Genomic DNA, 7,120 nt, shown 5'->3' with positions numbered 1-7,120 from the left:
TAACGTTGGTACGGGGCATCTTATAAATAGTGCTCTGTTGCTGTTGTGCATCAGTGAAGAATGATGTGAATGTTGAAAGTCGTGGGTGGAGTGGCAATCAAGGGGGCTGCTGATCTATGGTCAGGGCAGAATAATCGAGGTGATGGATGAGAAATCATTTGGGATTTCTCTATATAGAATCAATTCCTGCTGACTGCAGTTCTCATCTTTCTTCCTCTTGCTCTCTCTGTATAAAATCCAGCAATGTTTAGCTGTTAAACAAAGTACTGTTGCTCCAAAAACAAAAAAAAGAGATTTAAATCTTCGCTATTTCTAGCCCACTGTAATTCATTGCAACAATGCACATCGTGACTTCAGCTGTCAGAAAATATCCTCAAACAGTTCAGCTCTATTCTTAACAAGTGAGTTCAATGAGGCTACTTTGTCCTGGATAATGTCAAAACGTTTGAGTGTTCCTGGAGCTGCAATCATCCAGGCAAGTGGAGAATATTACATTATAGTCCCGATTTGTGACTTATAGATAGTAGACAGCTGTAGTACACAGGGGGTGAATTATTTCCTGCAGAATTCCAAGCCTCTGACCTGCTCATGTGGTCACAATACTTAGACATCTGGCTCATTTCAGTTTCTGTTCAATGGTTTGCCTCAGGATATTGATGGTGGAGAGTAGCTTCAGCAATAATAAAGCCGTTGAATGTCAAGGATAACTAATTCGATTATTTCGTATTTGAGACAGGTGTTGTGTCACAAATGTTGCTTGACAGTTATCAGCCCAAACCTTCATGTTGTCCAGCTCTTTTTGCATATCAACTTGAGTTGTTTCAATGTTTATTGAATTGTGGATGATGCTGTACATCGTGTAATCATCAGAACACTCCCACTTCTGGACTGCTGATGGAGGGAACGTCAGTGATGAAGTAAGTGAAGATGTTGGGCCTAGGATAGTACCCGATGTGATTTCTGCAGTGATCTCCTGGCATTGAGATCATTGGTAACCAATATCACAATCACTATCCTTTGTGCTAGATAAGACATCAACCATGGAGACTTTCCCTTTAACTGATGATAATTTTATTAGTGCTCCTTCATACCGCATGTGTACAGTTGCTGCCTTGACACCAAGAGCAGTCAGATTCGCCATGCCTCTAGCGTTCAGCTCTTGTGTCAATGTTTGATCAAGGTTTTAATGAATTGAGGAGCTGAATAGCGAAACTAAGCATCCATGTGGAGATTATTGCTCAGTAAATGTCAGTTGATAACACTATTGACAACACTTTCCATCCCTTTACTAATGATAATGACTACATTGATGGAGTTACAGTTGGACTGATGTGCTGGATTCTTCCATCATTGTGGATGGGAATACTTGTAGAGTCTTCTTCATCCATTAGTTGTTAATTGTCCACTGGTTATGCGGGGCCACTAACTACCTTTTATCTGATCCATTAGTTGTGGCTCAGTTAGTTCTTTTGATCTTATGCTACTTCTACATGTTTTGTTTTCACACAGTGTGTGGCGAGTGTCTGGAACGGCCTGCCAGCGGTAGTGGTGGAAGCGAATACAATTTTGTTATTTAAGAAACATTTGGACAGGTACGTGGATGGGATAAGTAAGGAGGAATATCGACCAAACTCAGGCAAATGGGATTAGGTTAAGTTGTGAAAACTGGAGGATATGGGCAAGTTGTGCCAAAGTGCCTGTTCCCATGTTGTAGACCTCTATACCTCTATGACTCTCTGAGTGTGGAGGAGACGGATTGCTGGAGAGCTAGAAAATGATAAACCCAAAGGGCTACAGAGATAGGACTGGAGATTGGGAATAGCTGGCTCACACTTCCCAGAGTCAGTACTGACATGATTGACTGAATGGCCCCCATCTGTACTGTAAAATTCTGCAGATGTAAGATTCCATAATTCCATGGTTCCCTTTGTAAGTGGCTATGAAATGAAATTTCCAAACTTTCATGCTATATTCTCAAACATATAATCCAAGAATCATAATATCAGTGCATTTGGAAAAGCATTATGTCATTGAGCAGAGTCAGTACAGCTTCATGAATGGAAATTCGTGCCTGACAATTTTGCTACAATCTTTGAGGAGATATCAAGAATGATTGGTAAAGGGAAAGTAGTCGATGTAATGTATTTGGATTTTCAGAAGGCATTTGATGAGGTACCATACGTTAGATTACTTAAGAATATAAGAGCCCATGTTGTTGGTGATAATATATAAGCCTGGATAGAGGATTGGATAATCAATAAAAGACAGAGAGTTTCGTCAAGTGGTTATTTTCATTATGTCAACCTGTAATTGGTGGTGCGACAGAGTGATCGCTACCGAGTCCGCAGCTATTTGCGTAATATTAATGACTTAGATGAGGAGAGCGATTTACTAAAGCCAGCCAGGTTTGTGGATGACATAAAAGTAAGTGGAATGACACAAAGATTCTGCAGAGAGATATGGACAGGTTAAGTGAATGGGACAAAAATTTGGCAGATAGAATACTGTGAGGAAATGTGAGGTCATGAAATTTCATCATTTAAATAATATTGAGTTCCACTATTCTTTCAGCCAAAGACTACAGAAAACTGAAAAAAAAAACCACAGGGATTTGAATGTGCATTCATGAATCTCAAAAGGCTAGCATCCAAGTTAAATGGGTACTACAGAAGGCAAAGGGAATACTGGCCACTTACCTGAGGAAAGAAAAAGTAGCATTGGAGGGCGTGCAGTGAACGTTCATCAAGGATAGCAGGTGTGGAGGGTTTGTCTTATGAGTAGAGGTTGAGTAGATTGAGGTTATATTCATTGGAATACAGAAGAATGAGAAGATGATTTATTGAAATATATAAGATTCTTAGGGGTTTTAACAAAGTAGCTGCAGAAAGGTTGCTTCTCTTCATGTGAGAGTCCAGGGCCAGAAGAAAAAATAAATAGAATAAGGGGACACACACTTAAGACAGGGAAGAGGAGGAATTTCTTCTCAGAGAGTTGTAAACCTGCAGAATTCTTTCTCATAGAGGGCTGTCCAGGCTGCATCAATCAGTCCATTCAAGATTTTTCAATGATATTTGCAGAAAAGGCAGGGAAGTGGAGTTGACATTTTAAAATCAGCCATGATCTCATTGAACGGTGGAGCAGAAAATATGGGCTGAATGACTTACTTTTCCTCCCGCATCATACAGTCTTATGGTCTTAATTTCAAATACTTCAGAAGCAGAAGCATTACACAAAAGTTTCCTAAAACCACACATAGAGTCATAGAGATGTACAGCACAGAAATAGACATTTCGGCCCAACTCCTCCATGCTAACCAGATGACCTAAATTAATCTATTCCCATTTGCGTTATATCCTTCTAAACCATTCCAATGCACATACCCATAGAGATGCCTTCTTAATTTTGTAATTATAGCAGCCCCTACCATTTTCTCTGGCTGTTCATTCCATACACACGCCACCCTCTTCGTGAAAAGATTGCCCCTTAGGTCACTTTTAAATCTTTCTTCTTCCGCCTTAAAACAGTCCTCCAGACAACAGGGATTGAGTGAATCTCTACAGGAGTATAAGGGCAGAGGAGTATACTTAAAACTGAAATCAGGAGGTAAAATGGGTATTGAGATAACTTTGGCAAGTTGGGTTAAGGAGAATACAAGGAGTTTCTACAAATACATTAAGGACGAGTAGTAACTAGGGAGAGAATTGGGCCCTTAAATATAAGCAAGGACGCCTATGTGAAGAACCGTAGGAGATGGGTGACAAACTAAAAGAGTATTTTGCATCAGTGTTTACCGTAGAGAAGGATATGGAAGGGAAATAAATAGCAATACCTTGAAAAGTGTTCATATTATAGAGGAGAAGTTCTGGACATCTTAAAATGCATAAGATTGGATAAATTACCGGGATTGGATTAGGTGTACCCTGTAACTCTGGAGGAAGCTAGCGAAGTGATTGATGAGCACTTAGTCAGATACTTGTATCATCAATGGCCATGGGTGAGATGCCAAAAGGTTGGCTAACATATTTGCCATTATTTAAGAAAGGTGGCAAGGAAAAGCCAGGGAACGATAGACCAGTCAACCTGACATCAGTAATGGGCACATTGGTGGGGGTGATGCTGAGAGATAGGATTTATAAGTATTTGGAAAGGCAAGGACTGAATTGGGATAGTCAGCATGGCTTTATGCGTGGGAAATCATAGCTCACTAATTTGATTGAGTTTTTTGAAGATGTGACAAAGAGTATTGATGAAGGCAGAGCAATTGACGTTGTCTAAATGGACTACAATAAGGTGTTTGACGAGATTCTGCCTGGCAGACTGGTTAGCAAAGCTAGATCACATGGAATACAGAGAGAGCTAGCCAGTTAGATACACAATTGGCTTGAAGGTAGAAGACAGAGATTGCTGGTGGAGGGTTGCTTTTCAGGCAGGAGGCCTGTGATCAGTGGTGTGCCACTGATTGTTTCTTTTTGGGAAAGAATGCATGTTAACTTGCAGTCAATCACCAAATCAATCTTTCCCATGATCAAGGAGGAATGGGAAAGAGGGCCCGCCATCCATTAGACAGCTGTCAATGAAACTGAGGCAGGTGGACTTAATTAAGCAGCTCCACCAGGACTGAGTAGCTGATGCAGATATTACACCTACTACAGACCTAGGATCGAAGGGGGCCGAAGGGCCTGTACTGTGCTGTACTGTTCTATGTTCTAGTGCAGCAAAGTCAGGAGCAAGTGAGAGGGGATGGGTGTGGTGGAGCAGGGCATATCTACGCAGACTCCACATTCCTTTCATTTATTCCATCAATAATGTATTGAGTGTGATTAACTGAGTGCCCCCAGGAACATGCAAGTCACACTGACAGGGCAAGTACAAGATGGGAGTGGGCATTATCCCACATCAGCATTTGAGTGAGTCTCTGGGTTTTCAGACTGGCATGATTCATTTAGCGAGGGCGAATCACACTTAGTCCATTCAGGCGTTTAACTGAAGAGCTGGAAGCCTTCCATGGTATCAATGAATCCAAGGCCAGTGAAGAGGAGGACGGTGCGGGAGTAGAGTTGCTGTTGGTAAGAATTGCTGCCTTGGAGAACGAGAACGCCTCTAACTGCATTCCCCCACCCACATTTTTTGAAATGCTACAATAAAATCTTTTAGTTTAATTGGTAAAACAATTGTGTTTCATTGGACGTAATGGAAATATGATGCACTGAAATTGCAGTCTCGAATAAGTATTCAATAATCTGGACTGGAACATAAACTCACAAACCCTGAGTCACGACTGACAGTGTAAAAACCAGACAACCTGTTGAGTGTTTCTTGCATGATCATTCAATAGTACAGCCATAAAGTGATATCACTGTGATGAAAGCCATTCAGCCCATTGTAACTGTGTACGTGCCAAATGTCAAGCTCCACAAATATCTAGCGAACTCTGTAGCATGGAGTTCCCTCTTCCTGATATCGATTTGAAGCTGTTGCCAAGACGATGGAATCACCAGTTGTCAAACAATAGTGGTGTAATTAAGTAACACCATCGTCCACATTACAGCTTGTTTGCAGACAGCAAACCAAAAAGTAAAACGCATTGATATGTTCTAACTATTTAAAAAAAAACTTGATCAAGGACAACATAAATGGTTTAGAAATGCATGTGACTTTGAACTATAAGATACAACTTGTGCGACAAGTTTTTTTAAAAAACTATTGCTTAAAATGGCTGTCATTTGGAGAAATTTGATATACAAATATAAAATCAGTTTTTCAAGGAAACGAGAGTGTTCAGAAGGTATTATAAATGTAGTGTACCATTAGAAGCACAGTTATATATTATTAAACGAGTTGCAACCTTTTGCAAAACTTTTCTCAAGAAGCCCAATAGCGTAAAATACAAGGTTATTGTCAGTTATGAGAATGCTATTTGAATACAAGCGGGCAGAGGGGTTCTGCTGCACATGCTGTGGGGAACCATATGATCACTCACATCATGATTAGGTGCGTTATAGGGGGTGGGTCTGGATGGGATGCTCTGAGGGTCAGTGTGGACTTGTTGGGCTGAAGGCCCTGTTTCAACACAATAAAAATTCTATGAAATTCTATGAAATCTGTGAAACTTCTGATCTTCCACGATTAACTGGGCATATATAAACTCCATCAGTTATGGAACAGGAATGATGGCAATCTCTCACTATTTTTCTGTCAATAATATAGAAAATCATGGTGGCATTTTAAGTGAGACCTGGCCTTTCCTTTATTAACTTGAACATGGCTTTCCTGGCTTCTATGTCTGAACTTTACTTAAAGAGAGTAGATTCCAACAATGAGGTACGATATTGGTCATACTGTCACATAGGTGGGACACTCCTGGAATTACATTTTTCTGAAGCTAATTAATAATAGACAGAACCGCAGCTGACTAGAAACGTGCGCAGGTCGAACGATGGTGCGGGATTTCTAAGGCACATGAAATAGCTTAAACGGAATTCCGAAACTACCCTGTAATTTGCACACAGAAGTAACATTTGCAGGGATACTGATCAAAGGAAACTGAACAGGAATGGCTAAAATCAGAGGAATAGCAGCACGAATGTTTAGTGTTACCACTCTGGAGGCCGTCCTTCAGATGGCAATGCCTTAGCGAGAGGAATCTTTACAATGGACAAGAGGAACAAGCAAGAAAGAAGGTTTGGTTGGAGTTGATTGTGAAGGTCAGTAGCCATAGCGTTGTTGCTGAACCTGGAATGAATTTCACGAGCAATTCAGTCAACTAATTTGATCTGTGAAGTTGACTCGTATTGATTATAACAAGTTCACATCCCTGTAGTTTATAAATGGCACCTATATCATGCGTATCCATGTGGGAAACTTATGGATCAGTCACAATCAGGTATAAATGTCCAGAGTGAGATGCAAAGCTGCTGCACCTGGCGACTCACATGTCAGTCACAATTGGGCACTGCATTACCAAGAGTGAACAGCTCCTTGAAGCATGCATGGCAGTGTAATGCTTGTAGTGGCTGGAGGCTGTGAACTGATATATTGTTGAGGGTATATGAGAAATGAGTGACACATGCATGTCTCTAATTCTAGCGAACTGGAGAGGGGCTAATGCTGGTGCATAACA

The sequence above is a fragment of the Rhincodon typus genome, chromosome 13 (genome assembly GCF_021869965.1).
Source record: "Rhincodon typus isolate 14 chromosome 13, sRhiTyp1.1, whole genome shotgun sequence".
NCBI lineage: Eukaryota > Metazoa > Chordata > Chondrichthyes > Orectolobiformes > Rhincodontidae > Rhincodon > Rhincodon typus.
Note: the sequence above shows the minus strand (reverse complement) of the source record.